At 46.4% G+C, this 17,784-nt stretch overlaps 1 protein-coding gene across 2 annotated transcripts in view; it reads left to right on the top strand.

Annotated features, from left to right (window-relative positions):
* The first annotated feature begins 9 nt into the window (after window positions 1-9).
* SLC41A2 (solute carrier family 41 member 2) overlaps window positions 10-17,784 on the top strand; it is a 160,217-nt gene continuing 142,442 nt past the window's right edge. Inside the window, exon 1 of one of the 2 annotated variants that reach the window (XM_088454351.1) lies at window positions 10-416. The gene's annotated coding sequence lies outside the window, so the exon portion shown is untranslated. The remainder of the gene's footprint in view (window positions 417-17,784) is intronic. The other variant, XM_088454350.1, reaches the window with a different exon arrangement.

The following is a 17,784-nucleotide window of genomic DNA, read 5'->3' as shown; positions in this document are numbered from 1 at the left end:
ACGTTTATCTCACTAAAAGATACCCCCCAATGGCAGCCTCTGCTACCCCAACGTATTTATTGCACTGTCCGAAAACGTCGCCAATGCTTGGCCACAGGCATGTGTGGCCCAGCAGCGGTCACCTGCTGCATTCATGTTACTTAGCCGGCTGTGCGTGTGACTGGCTGGAGCTGGCCCTGTAAGCAGGTGACACTGACCGGGCTCCGGGTGACGTACGCAGTACTACTGCTGAGGCACAGAATCCCCGCCCACAGGCACGGGTCAGAGCAACGTAGAACGGTCCGGTGACATCACAGCTACCTCACCGGGTGGCCACGCCCCGTAAGTCCGGCTGCCTGGTCACGGTGAGCAAGCGGCATGAGCGGAGACAGCAGCAGCGGTGACATGGAGCGGGAACAACTGCGGCCATCTGCCAGGTACTGCCCAGTTACGGATCCACATATTTATCCGCTAATGCTATAACTGTACATCATGCGCTAATAGCTGTCACCTGTCACTACGCCGTCATTGCTCCTCACACTGCCCATTCTCCTGTATACCTGTGCTGTACCTGTATACTTATTACCAGTGGTGATAGTTCTGTTACCTGTATTTTTGTGTACTTACCAGTGGTGATAGTTCTGTGTGTGTGTGTATATGTGTATATATATATATATATATATATATATATATATACACACACACACACACACACCTACTACTGGTGATAGCGCAGTTACCTGTATATATATTCCACCGGTAATAGTGCTGGCCAGGGGCTGGCTGGCAAATGCATGCAGGCGGCCCTGGCAGAGGAGTAGTGTGTAGCCAGGGTGCCCGAAGAACGTGCGTGCTATGGCGCCCCCCCCTCAAGTGTTCCAGGGAGGAGGCTGGCCATATGGGATTAATGTAAAGTAAAAATAAAGATTAGGGACAGCCCCGTTGTGGTGCCCATATGCAGTGCCCCCCTGTGCCCCAGGACAGGACCCCCTTATGCAGGCCTCCAGTAGTGATCCCCCCTATGCAGTGCCCCTTATACAGTGCCCCCAGTAGTGGTCCCCCCTGTGCAGTGACCCTTGTGCCCCCAGTAGTAAGCCCCTTATATAGTGCCCCCAGTAGTGGGACCCACTATGCAGTGCTCCTTATATAGTGCCCCCAGTAGCAGTCCACACCCCATGCAGTGCCCCCAATAGTGGTAACCCTTATGCAGTGCCCCTTAAATAGTGGCCCCAGTTGTAATCTCCCCCCTATGCAGTACCCCCAGTATTGCCCTTTTTATAGAGTCCCCAGCAGTGGTCCCTCGATGCAGTGCCCCCAGTGGTAGTCCCCTCCCCCCTATGCAGTGCCCCTAGTAGTTGTCCCCTCCCCTTGTAGTGCCCATAGTAGTAGTAGTCCGCCCCTTCTAGTGCCCCAGTAGTAGTCCCCCCCCCCCCTTGTAGTGCCCCCAGTAGTAGTCCCCCCAGTTGTAGTCCCCCCCCCCCTTGAAGTGCCCCCAGTTATAATCCCCAGTAGTGGTCCCCCCTTGTAGTGCCCCCAGTAGTGGTCTCCCTCTTGTAGTGCCCCCAGTAGTGGTCTCCCTCTTGTAGTACCCCCAGTAGTGGTCTCCCTCTTGTAGTGCCCCCAGTAGTAGTCCCTCCCTCTTGTAGTGCCCCCAGTAGTGGTTTCTCCTTTGTAGTGCCCCCAGTAGTGGTTCCTCCTTTGTAGTGCCCCCAGTAGTGGTTCCTCCTTTGTAGTGCCCCCAGTAGTGGTCTCCCTCTTGTAGTGCCCCCAGTAGTGGTCTCCCTCTTGTAGTGCCCCCAGTAGTGGTCTCCCTCTTGTAGTACCCCCAGTAGTGGTCTCCCTCTTGTAGTGCCCCCAGTAGTAGTCCCTCCCTCTTGTAGTGCCCCCAGTAGTGGTCTCCCTCTTGTAGTGCCCCCAGTAGTGGTCTCTCTCTTGTAGTGCCCCCAGTAGTGGTCTCCCTCTTGTAGTGCCCCCAGTAGTGGTCTCCCTCTTGTAGTGGTCTCCCTCTTATAGTGCCCCCAGTAGTGGTCTCCCTCTTGTAGTGCCCCCAGTAGTGGTCTCCCTCTTGTAGTACCCCCAGTAGAGGTCTCCCTCTTGTAGTGCCCCCAGTAGTAGTCCCTCCCTCTTGTAGTGCCCCCAGTAGTGGTTCCTCCTTTGTAGTGCCCCCAGTAGTATTCCCTCCCTCTTGTAGTACCTCCAGTAGTGGTTCCCCCCTTGTGGTGCCCTCAGTAGTGGTCTCCCCCCTTGTAGTGCCAGCCTCCCCCCCAGTAGACACACATAGTAAAAATAAAACAAAAAAGACTTACCTGAATCCCCGCTCCCGCCATCGCCATCCGCTCCTCCGTCTGTCCTTCCCGGGCCGGGCCGCACTGCATTATGGGAGAGACGTCATATGACGTCATGACGCCTCTCCCATTGCCCACTGCGGGAGCCAGAAGATGGAGCGGCTCCCGCAGTGGGCGCAGCAGCAGCTAATGAGAGTCTGACAGACTCTCATTGGCTGCTGATCAAAACAAACACACAGCTGCCGGAGCCGGCGGCTGTGTGTTTGTCACTTGTGTAGCGCTGACCGAACTCCATCCGGTCAGCGCTACACACGCGGTGCAGTCTGTGTCACAGTGACACAGACTGCGCTGCGGCCCGGGGGGCACATGGCACCCTGCCCCCGGCCCAGCCCGCCACTGGTGCTGGCACCTGTATACTTGTGTACTAACCACTGGTGATACTGCTATCACGTGTACTAACCACTGGTGATACTGCTATCACATGTATATGTACCACTGGTGATACTGCTATCACATGTATACGTACCACTGGTGATACTGCTATCACATGTATACGTACCACTGGTGATACTGCTATCACATGTATACGTACCATTGGTGATACTGCTATCACATGTATACGTACCACTGGTGATACTGCTATCACATGTATACGTACCACTGGTGGTACTGCTATCACATGTATACGTACCACTGGTGATACTGCTATCACATGTATACGTACCACTGGTGATACCGCTATCACATGTATACGTACCACTGGTGAGAGTGCTGTCAGCTGTATAAATTCCACTGGTAATAGTGCTTTCAACGGGAAAACATTACACTGGCGAGAGTGCTGTTACATGTATACCTACTACCAGGGCCGTAACTAGGGTGATGCGACATGTGCCATCACACAGGGTACCGCAGGGTGGGGGGCGCTGCTCGGGCCTGTTAATTTTCAATGTTCTGTTTATAATAATTCTCACTTGTAGTTTCCTTTATCCCCTGCATCTCCTGGTCACCCCTATCACCTCCCTCGACAACTCCCCCTTCATCTGGCCATCTCTCCAAGCACCTTCATTCACATTCTCTTTTTTTTTTTCCACACACACATTTCAAAATACTATCAAACCTGGACTCAAACCTATCACTTCTCACATGGATGGCAGTCAGACACCTTACACATGGAGTTAGCTGCCCCACAATTTCTGATGGCAACACTGAACACAGCCACCGATTTCAGACTTGGGTGTACAGCACACCTTGAGGGGTTGGGTATGATATGCCGGCTGTTGGGATGCCGCTGGTCGTAATACCTACAGCAGCATCCCAACAGCCTGAATACCGACACCCATAGGACGCTATGGTAAGTACTTTTCTAACCCCTACCCTAACCCATCTTTCCCGGTGCCTAAACCTAACCTCTCCCTCCCCGCACCCTAAACCTAACACCCCCTCCCCGGTACCTAAACCTAACCTCCCCCTCCCCACACCCTAATCCTAACACCCCTTCACCGGTCCCTAACCCCCCCTAACACTCCGATACGTACCTTTGGGATGCCGACGGTCGGGTTACTGGTGACAGGATTTTGCTGCCGGTATGAAGACCGTCGGCATCCCGCACGCCGGGATGCCGACTCCATCCCCACCTCGAGTACCTTTGCCAGAGCTGGTTAGTTATACTGCATAATTATTGTATCATCACTGCAACCATTGGATTCACACTGTGTATAGCAGTGACATGTGGATAACAGTGGTACAACAAGATCAGTACCCCTTCCCCTTGAAGCCACACCCCTTTTTTGGGTGTGCATCTAATGTCTCTATTTGAAAAACGAGGAGGGGGCGCTAATGCTCTTTCTGACTCAGGGCACCAAAAAGTCTAGTGTCGGCTTTGCATACTACCAGGGAAGTGCGGTGAGGTCAATGGATGGGGAAAGTACTGGCTAGTATCAGAGCCAGATTTACACACACATATATGAACCTGCCCTACGTGCACAAATCTCCCTTCACACATAGATTCCCTGTAGAACAGATCCCCCTCACACATATCTCCCACTAGCCCAGCACAAAAGATTTCCCACACACACACACAGATCTCTCCCTAGCAGCGGACCCTCCTCGCCTTTTTTCCTTTGTGTGTGTTTACTCTGTCTTCATATTCATATTCCAATTTCCTTCCCTCCTCAGTGCTGCTGCTTAGCTCCAATGCCTGAGTACTTCCTGGACTTGTCACCTGATCGTAAGAGGTGTCCATCAGAGCACAAGGCACTCCCCCTCACAGTGAAGCATGCTTCTATTAGCTCTTTTTCTCTGTGTTTTATTGACCTCTTTGTGGCCAAGCCTCAGGTCCAGCAGTGTCTGAGGTGAGGCTGAGCTCTTACTGCCTCATCTCTCGTCTCTCCCTGTATTTCTAGTGAGCGCTGTAATTTTGGTGAGTTTTGCCTATAAAAGTGATCAGAATAATACAATGAAGATATTTAGAAGTTATAAATTATTCTAATCATTTTTCTAGTCAAAACTCAGCAGTCTGACAGGGAGTATGACAGGGGAGGCTCTTCACTGGTGACTACTGCTGTCACCTGTATACATTCCACTGGTGACTACTGTACTGCTGTCACCTGTATACATTCCACTGGTGACTACTGCTGTCACCTGTATACATTTCACTGGTGACCCTGCTGTCACCTGTATACATTTCACTGGTGACCCTGCTGTCACCTGTATACATTCCACTGGCGAGAGTGCTGTCAACTGAATACATTCCACTGATGATTGTGCTGGTACCTCTATACATGCAACTATGGATAGAGCTGATACCTGTATACTTACCACTGGCGATAGTGGTGTCACCTGTATACTCACCACTGGCGATAGTGGTGTCACCTATATTCTTACCATTGGCGATAGTGCTGTCCATTGTACGCTTATCGCTCGTGATAGTGCTGTCGCCTGTGTGCTCCCCAGTGGTGTTAGTGCTGTCACCTGGGTGCTCCACCGTCGTGATGGTGCTGTCGCCTGTGTGCTCCCCAGTGGTGATGGTGCTGTCACCTGTGTGCTCCCCAGTGGTGATAGTGTTGTCGCCTGTGTGCTCCCCAGTGGTGATGGTGCTGTCGCCTGTGTGCTCCCCAGTGGTGATGGTGCTGTCGCCTGTGTGCTCCCCAGTGGTGATGGTGCTGTCGCCTGTGTGCTCCCCAGTGGTGATGGTGCTGTTGCCTGTGTGCTCCCCAGTGGTGATGGTGCTGTCGCCTGTGTGCTCCCCAGTGGTGATAGTGTTGTCGCCTGTGTGCTCCCCAGTGGTGATGGTGCTGTCGCCTGTGTGCTCCCCAGTGGTGATGGTGCTGTCGCCTGTGTGCTCCCCAGTGGTGATGGTGCTGTCGCCTGTGTGCTCCCCAGTGGTGATGGTGCTGTCGCCTGTGTGCTCCCCAGTGGTGATGGTGCTGTCGCCTGTGTGCTCCCCAGTGGTGATGGTGCTGTCGCCTGTGTGCTCCCCAGTGGTGATGGTGCTGTCGCCTGTGTGCTCACCAGTGGTGATAGTGTTGTCGCCTGTGTGCTCACCAGTGGTGATACCAGTGGTGATAGTGTCTGTGTGCTCACCAGTGGTGATAGGTTTGTTGCCTGTATGTTTACCCCTGGTTATAGTGCTGTCATATATATATATATATATATATATATATATATATATATACACACAGATGTGTCCTCATACTTTATTGCTGCAGCTGCGCCAAACGGACCCACTCAGCGCGCCAGGTCCAATGTGACTAAATCTGAGTGGTTTTTTTGCATAATGTTCACCCAAAAATATGTATTAGGCGCAATGTGATTCAACAAAGATGCACAACTAGACTGCACTGATTTATATGATTCAACATGATATGTCCACTGTAGATGTACTGATGCCCACATTCTGTGGGGGTGATTCAACTGTGTTTTTTTAGCTGTGGTCATTAATGGGTGCATAAAGTAGCAATTCAATTGTTTTTGGGTACCCATTAATTATCACGCTTGTCGTGCTTAATTTAAACTAGTCTAAAGACCACAGACTTATCGCATTCTTCTGCTTACCACCTCAGGAGGCAGCAAGCTGAAATGCCGGCGCCAGAGGCTGTTGCACCCAAACTGAGTAACAAGTGCAATCCGCCCTGTGAATCTATACTCATTCCAGCCCCTGTCTAAGCTCCCTAGTCGTGAGTCTCAAGTCAGACTTGAGATAAAACAAAGAGACGTAATTGCAGAAAGACGCACATGTGCAGTGTGTAAAATCAACATTTTCAAACTTGTGGTCAAAACTGACTTAAGGGACCTCATTCAGACCCGCTCGCAAGCGGCCCGATGGTTTGTGAACACGCATGCGCACGCTTCGTTCTGCGCGTGCTCTAACTACTGTGCGAACGCAGCTTGCTCGCCGAGCAAAGACAGCCCAGTGAAATGAGTGACAGGAGAGGCCGTTTGTGGGTGGTAACATGGGCAGGACATTCATAACGGGAGTGTGAAGGTGCGAACGGAGGCGTGCCTCGGTGTTTCAACGCCGTTTTTAAGGCGTGCATAATTAACAGGCAGCATTATAGTACACGTCACATGCCTGTTTTTTACACGGAAGTCCTCGCAGTGCTTGCGGCAGGGTAAGGCAACCACAAGCGCTGCGTTAGCTTCCGATGGTGCTCGATTTACCAATGTTTTAATACACTTCCTGGAGATGACATGCGCTAGTGGGCCTCTCAACATACGCTAGTGGGTGACTGCATACACAGAGTGATCGCTCGTACAGCTAAAGTGGGTGTGCTTATGCCTTGGCGAGCGATCGCTTCCCATGTCGCCACTTTGAAAAATTTGCATACGCTGGATGCGAGCGATCGCATCTAGCGAGCGGGTCTGAATCAGGCCCAAAGTCCATTGTATCAACTTAGATTAAATATAATAGTTGGGTATTACACAGTGTATATATTATAATATTTCTGTTACTTATTCATGTACTTTTTGATTTTTAAACATATCACTCTATTTTGGAGGGTCTTATTAATTTTGTACTGTCTGAGTGATCTTAAAAATAAAATGAAAAACATAAATATTATTCTTAGAGGATAATGAAAGAACGGACCATGATCCGCAAAATGCGTTGTGCTGCATTAATTTGGCATAAGTGAGAAATACGTTTTATTTTTATGATACTCTAAGAATAATTATTTTACATGTTCTTAATTTTTTTTTTAAATGTATTGTCTATTATGTTTTATGTGTACATGTTAGTATTACTTTGTCTTAAGGCTAAGAGACTTATTTTAGTTAATATCTCTATAATTATTGTACAGTGGTGCTTTAAAGTTTGTGAACCCTTCCGAATATTCTATATTTCTGCTGAAATTTGGCCTAAAACTACCTCAGATTTTCACACAAGTCCTAAAAGTAGATAAAGAGAACCAAATCAGACCAAAAAATTAGACATGCTAATTTTTTTTTTTAGGATAATTATCCAATATCACATATCTGTCTCAGAAAAAGATGCTTCCATTTTTTTGTAGAATTTGTGTTCTACTATTTTTTTCTAATACAACCAATTATGTCAAATGGCACAAAGGGAATCTTAACTTTATAGACATGCACAATTTATAAGACGTGAACTTACATTTACTTAATAGACATTATGCTATACATAAAACATACTCTTCAATTTTACACAACACAAACAGGTTACACACAGTTGTGTAAGAACCAGCCCATACATGTGGAAAAATATGTCCACAGAGACATTAGTGAGGAAGAGAGCTAGAAAGTAGAGCGGTGTCGTGTAGTTTGGAGTTGCTGAAAAATGTTCCTCAAGGCTATAAAAGAATAAGATTAATTTGGCTGTATTTCAGGTCTGGAATATGGCATATTATCTAATTTACTTATTTTTTGCTTGTTTTATATTTATATAAAAATATTTGTGGCTTACGTTTGCTGTTTTATATATCATGTCACTGCTTTTGGAAAACAGTCATTCATTATTAACGAACAGGGGCCGATTCTGAGTTAGGAGCAAAGCAAATAAACCAAATCCATGTTGCACTGCACTGCACTGCAGGTGGGACAGATGTGAAATGTGCAGAGAGATTAAGTTTGGGAGAGGCGTGTTCAAACTCAAATCTAAACTACAGTGTAAAAATAAAGTTGTCCAACATTTGTGGGTTACATGGAAAAGCAGCCAGTACTTTACTGTACCTTGCATGGAAAAAAAATGTATTTGTACTCCTTGCATTGCAACATAGTTTGTACAGGTGCAAAACATCATGCTTTTTGTGCTTTGCTCCCAACTTGGAATTAGACCCACAGTATGGTGCTGTTAAGAAAATTGTATTATTGCACAGCGAATTGGGGGCCTGATTCAGCAAGGATCGCAATTCTGCTTATGCGCATGCAATGCAGTCCTAATATTAGCGGAGATATGCAAATGTTTGTATTCGCAATGCGATCTCAGTTTAACATGAGGACTCCCACTTCCCTTTACTCACATCCGTACACTTGGGCAACATAGTGAAACAATCGGTAACATCGGACTCATACGCACAGATAAGGCTTGTCAGGCCTCACTCAGGAATTGCTAACTTCAGCGCACGCTATTAGGCCTCAGGCTGCGTATGGTATTGCAGTGACTAATTTAGGCACGCCCCTCCCATGCTGTCCCAATGCACTGACACGCCTGCGTTCGCCTCACCACCCCCCCACCGTCACCACTCACAAACGACACTTCCTGTCAATCACTCTGCAATGGGTCTGCGTACACACTGCGCTCTCATTCCCGATTGCAGTAGCTAGTTCGAGCACTGCAATGCATACGCATGCGCCGATCTCGAAAATCGGCCGACTGCGTGCGTCTTAGCTCTTGCGATCCTTGCTGAATCAGGCCCTGGGATTGGTGACTTAAGTGAATTCACATCTATGAGATGAAGGAATTAACCAAAACATTACTCCTGATATAACCACAATTCTTTTTATTACAAAATAAGCTGTCACCCTTCAAACACTAATTTGACCTTTGCACCAACCAGGTATACTGATCAATTTGAATTCGGCTAACTACAAAACACACACAATAATTATTTTTTCCTGAGATCCTTTTTCCACCATCTAGGGATTATTTCTCTTTAACATTTGATCAGATCAGACTTGTTTTTAATCATATTGAAGGATCACATCTTTGTGTCTTTAGGCAGCAAACCCCTTATTTCCACATCCTGTATTCACATAACCTATATAAAGGTTCTGTTCAGTGGCGTATATTAATTATGTGTTTTACTTACATACATTTTTAAAACGTGTTAAACAAATATATCTGACAGGGATGTAGTTATGAGACTGGCGGCCGCGATGCCGCTGGTCTCAATACCGACAGGGGAATCCCAACAAGGGACTTAACAAAGTCGCCAAAATACTGACGCCTATCTTAATCCCAACGCCTAGCCGAACGAGGTAAGTCCGGGGCGCCCTTAGCGATAGCCGCGCGTAGGTAGGGAGGGTGGGTTAGCTTTAGGGAGCGTAGCGGGGTTAGGAATAGGTTCTTTTGGGGGGAGGTTAGGGTTAGGCAACCCTAGGGGGGGGAGGGTTAGGGTTAGACACCACTGGGGGGGTTAGGGTTAGGCACTAAGGGGGGAGGATTAGGTTTAGGCACGAACGGAGAGGGTTAGGGTGTGGGATGGGGAGGGTTAGGCTACAATAAGGGAGGGTAAGTATACTTACCCAACCCCTGTCGGTATACCAACCATCGGGATGCCGCTGTCTGTATTCAGGAGGCACCCCGACAGCCGGCATTGCATACCCATTCCATCTGACACTAGATATGCCCATTAATGTTGTTGCTTGAATTCTTATGCAGCAACTTTTTATTTGAATACTACTTGTTCTTTTTCTGTGCATTTTTTGTGTTTAAAGGCATTTTAAAGCATACAGTCCACTCTAAACACTAGTAAAAATGCTTATCAAATGCTAGTGGGTTGGGAATGTAACCTTACTGTGTCTGAACCTACTCAAAAGAAAGGAATGATTGCTGCACCAGTTGTGCTATTATCTTCATATTACTAAAAGAAAAAACCCATATGAACCTGTAGTTTGTGTATCACTATATGGTCTTATTAATAGTATTTCACTAGGGGTGCTGCCTATGGACAACTAATGAAGACATTCATAACAAAAATAATGGATAGAAGTTGTCTTTAATGTCGCACTGATAGTAGTTAAAATATAACTTTTATTATGGTTACATAAAATGAAAATATTTACAGCAAAATATTTAAAATTTCTACAAACAAACATACATTTGTGAATACAAGTAAAAATAAAAATTGTGATAATTAAAACTGAAAAAAAGTCCCACTGTGTGTTTATTTCAATTCTTGACAATCAAATTTACCTCAACCTAATATGTTTCCTCCCCAATAATGCACTTGATATAAACTAACTATTATTTATATACAGTCTGTCTATCGATCCATGCATGGAGTCACTAGGATATAAACACCAGCAGCACATAAACATATATTTGATTTTTTTATTATTTGTGGAGTGGATCTAATCAGTGGATATAATATACCTCAAAATCTATTTAATCCTCACCTGAATATATTGCAATAATATACCTTGATACACACTAGAGGTAAATCTGATTGTCAAAAATGTAAATAAACACACAGTGGGACTCTTTTTCAGTTTTAATTATCACAATTTAAATTTTTACTTGTATTCACAAATGTATGTTTGTGTAAATTTTAAATAATTTGCTGTAAACATTTACATTTTATGGAACCATAAAATGTTATATTTTAACTAATAGTGCGCAATTTAAAGACAACTTCTATCCCTTCTTTTTGTTGTGTGCCTGAATCTAGGTAGACGGAACATTTCTAGTTGCAAGTAGCCTTTGCATCATACTTGCCTACTCTCCTGGAATGACCGGAGGCTCGCGAAAATCATGTGGCTCTCCTGGCCACCTGGAAGAGTGGGCAATTCTCCCGCAGCCGCCCACTTACTGAGCGAAAGTAGGCGGTCCAGGCAGCTGTTGACGCGATTCGAAATGATTCGTGTCATCATGGCTGCACCCTCTGCTTCACAGTACTGGTAATTGCAGCATTGTATAGCCGGTGCTGGGCCATGATGACACAAATGTGTTGTCGCACCCACCGGCCCACCCACTTTCCCGCCACATGCCCCCCCGCTGAGCCGACATGGGTGCCCACTTCCGGAGTCCATAGATATTTTTCAGTGACATCCGCTTGCACGTGTACCGATGGATGTTGGCACAGGTGCAAGTACTGCAATGGGGGGCAGAAGCAGGAAGTAAAGTGATCGAATATGCGATTACTTTACTTCTTACTGATCACAAGGACGGGTTCCTTTTGGAGACCCTCTCCTCTCAACTAAGGAATGATACACGCCTGCAAATAAAGATTCCTTATTGCCGCAAATTGCGGCGATAATGAATTTTTAATATCAGAGGCTGGCCGCAAATAATAAATATGCTCCTATAAGCGAAAAAGATATTCTTTATCAAAACAAAGAAGTTAGGTTGTTCTTTTGGTGTGCACATTGAATGATTCCTAGTAGCAACATAGTGCTGTCTAAGTTTTATTAAAATATGTTTAAGCAGAAGTCTTGAAATGGAACATTATTTTGTAGCGAAAAAGCTGCTCTTATGCAGTGAAACGCGTTGGTGGTACCCTGGCTATTGGCACTTGTCAACTGGACATCAGCATTTATTCTACATTGGAGCACCGATCTGGATTTGGGACATTGTTCATCTATTCCAGTGCTGGCGATCATGAGGTTACATACATTTGCATTGGAATCTTGCAGACTGTGATACCATTGCTAATTAAAGGATCTTCACCATCTTGAAATACAGCTGGTAATCTACCTACAATATAACTGGACTTTTTGCTGCCCTTTCCTTGAATTACTTTCTATTCGGTACCCATCCAGTAATTTATACTGCAGTATACAGTGCTTCCAGGGTTTTCAAGATATATGCCTTTTGCTTACACGTACTTAGACATCCTACGTCACATGTGACTATTGGATATGTTTACATGGTCCAACCATACCCACTATTGGGGTTTTTTATTGTATTATAACTGTGTTTTCCATATTATTGGTTTATTTAATGTGATTACTTCTTTTATTAGCGCTGCTTATTATCTGTCTATATTTTTTGTAGCGGTTCGTGTTCATATCACATACATATTATGACATATGAAAATACTTCAAACGATAAAAACTGACACTATAAACTTTTCAACTTAAAGGTTTCGTATGTTAAAGTTCAGACTATACAGGTAAAACAAAGTGGAATCAATGTAATCTGGCCTTGGTTTATGGCAGAAGTTCCCAAACTCCGACACAGTCTAGGTTTTAAGGATATTCATGCACAGGTTACTTAATTAGTATTTCAGTCAATTTGATCTAACCATCTGGGTTAGGGAATATTGGGAAACACCAAGGCAGAACACAGAAATGGAACAACACACACAACAGGGTATTATAGCAGTTTTTCAGAAAATATTTAACTATATACAAGTGGTGGTTCCCAGGGGTGTATTTATAATGGGTGCTGGGTGTGCGGGGCACACAGGCCCCTGGGTCAAGGGGGGGCCTGCACCACACACCCTGCACCCATATTATACTTGCATCTCCGGAGTCCCACGTCGGCGCCAGTGTTTGCACTGTAAAAAAATTACTCGAACATGGCCGCCGCGGCCATTTTCCCGGTGACCTGCGCATGCGCTATAGACTCCGGACACACTCTAGTGACCAGAGTCTATATATGCGGCGCTGGCCATGCACCGCTCAGTGCGCTGCTGTCCGCCGGACGGAGAGGGGGTGGCCCATAACGGAGATTGCACACGGGACCCTCCTCTCTAGAAACGCCCCTGGTGGCTCCATATTGTTTACATTGCTTATTTAAGATTAAGTACCTATATTAAACACCCAAACAGTAGTTTTGTTTTCAAGTAGTTACTTTCTGTAAAACATCTTAGATATTTTATTATTTTTAACATTAGCAGGTGAATGTTAGTAAATATAAGATTTTTACTCCTGTCAAATAACACCATATTGTGCAGTAGCTCAAGGCTCTGAAATCTAGCATTTAGATTGTGCTTTGTGTAGCACAGCCGATGGCCGATTATTTCTGCAGATATATCGGCGCATCTGGCTGTGCGCATGGGCAGTCCGCCAAACAACCTTACACTTGCTGCAGGGACACGGCGGTGATTGACATCTCAACTGGTCGGGCAAATTGAAATGCCGACAAAATAAAACATGTACATGGATAAACATATACACACATGTACACATATACAACTGTACATATATAGGACTGCGCCAAGGTGGTGAATATATGCATCAACATTTTTTTTGCGTAGATGTAAAGGTATTGGTTGACAACTTCATATAACAAGGCATCGCTCAATAAAAGAATAATATATTTAATATCAACCTAATACACATATAAAAAACACACACCAAAAAAAAAAAACTCCAATACAATCCAATTGTTAAATATATGCAATGAGATATAAATTATTGCTGGTACCACTTGTGGTTCAGTGTGTATAAGCGGATTGATAATCCTTATTAGTCCAAGAAACTTTTGATCCTTAAAAGTGTTGAGAGTCTTTCATAATAAAAGATATAAAGGTATCACAAAGTTTCCAATCTGCTCATCGGCGGAGGTAGCCAGACAGTATTGTTCTCTTACCTGTAAGTATACTTGTAAATCCGCAGAGTCTGTTGTATGGTGGGCTGAAACAGCCTGTGTGTACTCCACACTGGGTAACCTGAGCTGGCTTTATACCATATACTCCATGCTCCCGTGGGCTGTGCGTCCTCTGGCAATGTGGAAAACCCCGGGCTGCAATGTAGGTAGCGGCCGCTACAGAATGGGTGTCAACTTGATTACCTGGTACACTGATCCAGGTACACTGTGCTCTGCATGAGTAACGGGTGTCCTTGTAATTAGGCAGATCGGTGGCATAGATCGGTAACTGAGCAGAAGGACTTGGACTCACACAAGTGGTTAGGGAGTCTCTATATCGACATGGAGCTTTTTCAAGACTTTAAAAAAATATTGATGCATATATTCACCACCTTGGTGCAGTCCTATATATGTGCACAGGTGTATATGTGTACACGTGTGTATATGTTTATCCATGTACATATATGTTTTCTTTTGTGAGTGTGCTCCTTTTTAGGTCGGCTGGTAACTGACCATTTGGACCTTCAGCAGCCTAGCTAGGTGACCTAGCGCAAGGATAGTAGTCGTTCGACATTAACGACTACATCTATAAATTTAAATGCCCGCCCAGTTGTGATGTCAGAGCTGACAGTGAAGACATATTTGCAGAACGATTGGTAAGTGTGTATGCATTCACCAATCGTTGGATAGGACAGCCAAGTGTGTATTTTGCTTTACTGTAATGGGTGTGGATATGGTTTCAGGTCCCCCCCCATCCACTGAGGCTTCAAAAGCTTTGACTACAATTTCCTGGAAAGGGGGACAAGAATCCACAATTTGCTTGTTAAGAGATACAGTGAAATCATGACTTAAACTGCATTGTGGCTACCAGATCATGACCTCCTTTTTGTCCAATGCATGACATACTTTTCTTCATTGCAACTACTGGGAAATACTAAATCTGGTGATATATTTTAAAATGTCATGCAAGGGTTGATAATTGTGTACATTCACGGCAAACAAACGGGTGACACAATACAAAGGGGTATTGGGGTGGTGTAGTGAGGGTGGGAGGTTTTAAAATAAATAGATACAAAAAAAATAGTACTAATTTTCATGAAAGAGAGAAAAAACGAAATTAATAAATCCTTTGATGAAAAATATGTGGATGTATTGTGATGCAATGTCCTTAATCGAGCTTCCTTGTGTCCCTTTTTAGTCCTGTACTGGGGCGTGGCCTTGAGATGCAGATTGTGAGCGCTATACACCTTATTATCAATGCATTTTGTGTGTGGTATTATATAGCTTGTATATAAAATTAATTGGTCTGTTTGTGTGCCCGGTTTTGCATTTGGACACCCCTGCACCGATTGGGATGAAACAAACGTGAGGTGGTCCAGTTGGATCCTGGCCAGGTTTTAGGGGGGGTTAAGGTCCCAGTCGGATCTCCCGTTGGTGTATGCTGGGCAGAACTTTGTCCTGGGGAGCCTGTTCTGAGCCTTCGACTTTTGGATGAAAACTTCACAGTTGTAACATTGGATTCCAAAAGACATACCAGGGGGTTGAGGTTCCAGCCGGACCTCCCTTTGGTGTACACTGGGCAGAACTTTGACCCAGGAATGCTGGGCAGAACTTAGACCTGGTGAGCCTGTTCTGGGCCTTCCACTGGATGGATTTGGATGAAAACTTCAGAGGGTTGCCTAATAGAGTGGTTGGGGTCCCGGTCGGACTTCACGGTGAGTGCGTCAGGCAGAACTCTGACTCAGGAAGCCTGTTCTGGGCCTTCCACTGAATGGATTTGGACTACATCACATAATAATACTTAATTTAAAGATAAGATATATATACTGTATATAAAGAAAATGAGTAAGGAAATATTTATCCAGTGTCTAAACCAGCGTCGTAGCTAGACGGCAGTGCGCCCTGTGCAGCACTGCCGTCCCTCTCTGTCCCCTCCTCCCCCCCCTGAGCTCTTACCCTAACTTCCGAGGGGAGGAGGGAGGGCGGGATCTTGCGCCAACTTTCAGTGACCCCTGTCCGGCGCGCACCACTGCCGGAGGTCTCTATCTGCAGACCTCCGGCACAAAGAAGTATGTGGCCGGTGCCGCTGGAGGATGGCGCCCTGTGCACATGACCCCTCAGCCCCCCCCTAGTTACGGCCCTGTCTAAACATATAATATGGGAGTATAAATAATATATGTGTGTATATATAACCTGTGTCAGCTGCCTTTTTGGTAGTATGATAGAAGCTATGTTTGGTGACTGTCTTGCCTTGAAAAGCCATAAATTAGTTGGCAGGTAAGCTTTAAACCAGTTATCATTTTTTCAGTTTAAACTCTGTGATAGCAGCTACCAGGTTTCCATAAGTATGACAGATAGTGTATTACCTGCAGAGAAATGGGGTCCTGTGATGTGGGCTGCAGTCTTAAATGCATTGATCAATCCATGAACCAAACCCCCATTATTTATGTATTATTGTGAGTGATTTAACAATGGCGAGCACTGAGCTTTCTGTCTTTATTTGTGTGTGTGTATATGTGTGTGCGTGTATATATATTTCTACTTCAGGGTCCATAGGGTATCCACAGGATACCTTGGGGTATAGGTGTGACGTCAGTCGCAGGGCACCAAAGAGTTAAGCTTTCAGCCTCCCAGGATGCATTAGGTCCCCCCCTATACCCCGCCCCCGGGCCAAGGCACCTCAGTTTAGTTTGGTGCCCGGCCGGAGTCGGGTGCACCTGTTGGAGTGGGGGCTAGAAGAGCCCCTGAAGCTTTTTCTTCATGCAGCTGTGGCTGCACATCTGGATGAACAGCATGGACAGTCAGTCCTGACGTCCATGCTGTCTTCCCTACACCCCGCCGGTACCAGAACGCCGGTACTGATCCGGGGATGCTGGTGGGCGTCTGGGGTCACAGCTAGCGGTGACCCCAGATGCTCCGGACCATGGCCGGATTCAAGGGGGACAGAGGTAAGCAGCGGGGTCCCGCGGTGGGTCCCCGCTGATCACATGGTCCTAAGTCCCCAGGCAGGGGGCTCCCTGGGGACTGGCTGCAGCGTGGAGCCAGGCGACCAACCTGCGCTTCCACTACCCCCTGGGACAGCGGACCGCAGCAGAGCGGTAGCGCTGCGGCGTCCCAGGGGTTAAATGCATGCCAGGGGAGCGCGCCTTCCCTGTCTCACAGCCGGCGCCTCCCACGCTGCACACAGCCCTCTCTGCACTGTGCTGACTGGTCCTGTGTCAGCGCTCCTCCCCCAGGCCAGCTTCTCTCTGCTCCTCGGCGGCCATCTTCTCTGCAACGCATGGTGAACGCTGCTGGAAGTCTGGAAGGAAGCATCGTGGTCTGGGTCCCCCCGCATACCTCTCCTCCGCTGTGGCTCAGGTCTGTGTATGCAGCGCTGTGTCCTACCAGGCCCTGTGTCTGTGTAGTTGAGTGATCAGCGCTGTTAGTGCAGGAATTGTTATTTCTCTGCATTGTATGTGACTGTGCTAGCGCTGCCTGTAACTTTTCTTCTCTAAACTGTCAGCTTTATTACTGTCCCTGTTCTTTCTGCTAAAGCCCTTGCGGTGCGGTGCTGCAGGGTGGTCTCTCGCCTATTTAATACTTAATTGGTGAGAGAGGTCACATACGTGGTGCCATCATGTCTGAAAGTGATTTTCCCCTCCGGCTACAGTGTACCACGTGCAAAGTACCGTTAGCGGAGGGGGAGGGTAGCGCGGAGGGCCTTTGCCGGCAGTGTTTGTCCATGGTGCGGCCTATTACGGTTACAGCAGCGGTACAGGAGCCGCCCTGGGCTTGTTTCGCTCAGGCGTTAACAGCTTTAGTGGGCCA

Source organism: Taudactylus pleione, unplaced genomic scaffold (assembly GCF_031769625.1).
Source record: "Taudactylus pleione unplaced genomic scaffold, aTauple2 ptg000040l, whole genome shotgun sequence".
Lineage (NCBI taxonomy): Eukaryota > Metazoa > Chordata > Amphibia > Anura > Myobatrachidae > Taudactylus > Taudactylus pleione.
The sequence above is the reverse complement of the archived record's forward strand: the minus strand, read 5'-3'. Positions and strand labels throughout refer to the sequence as shown.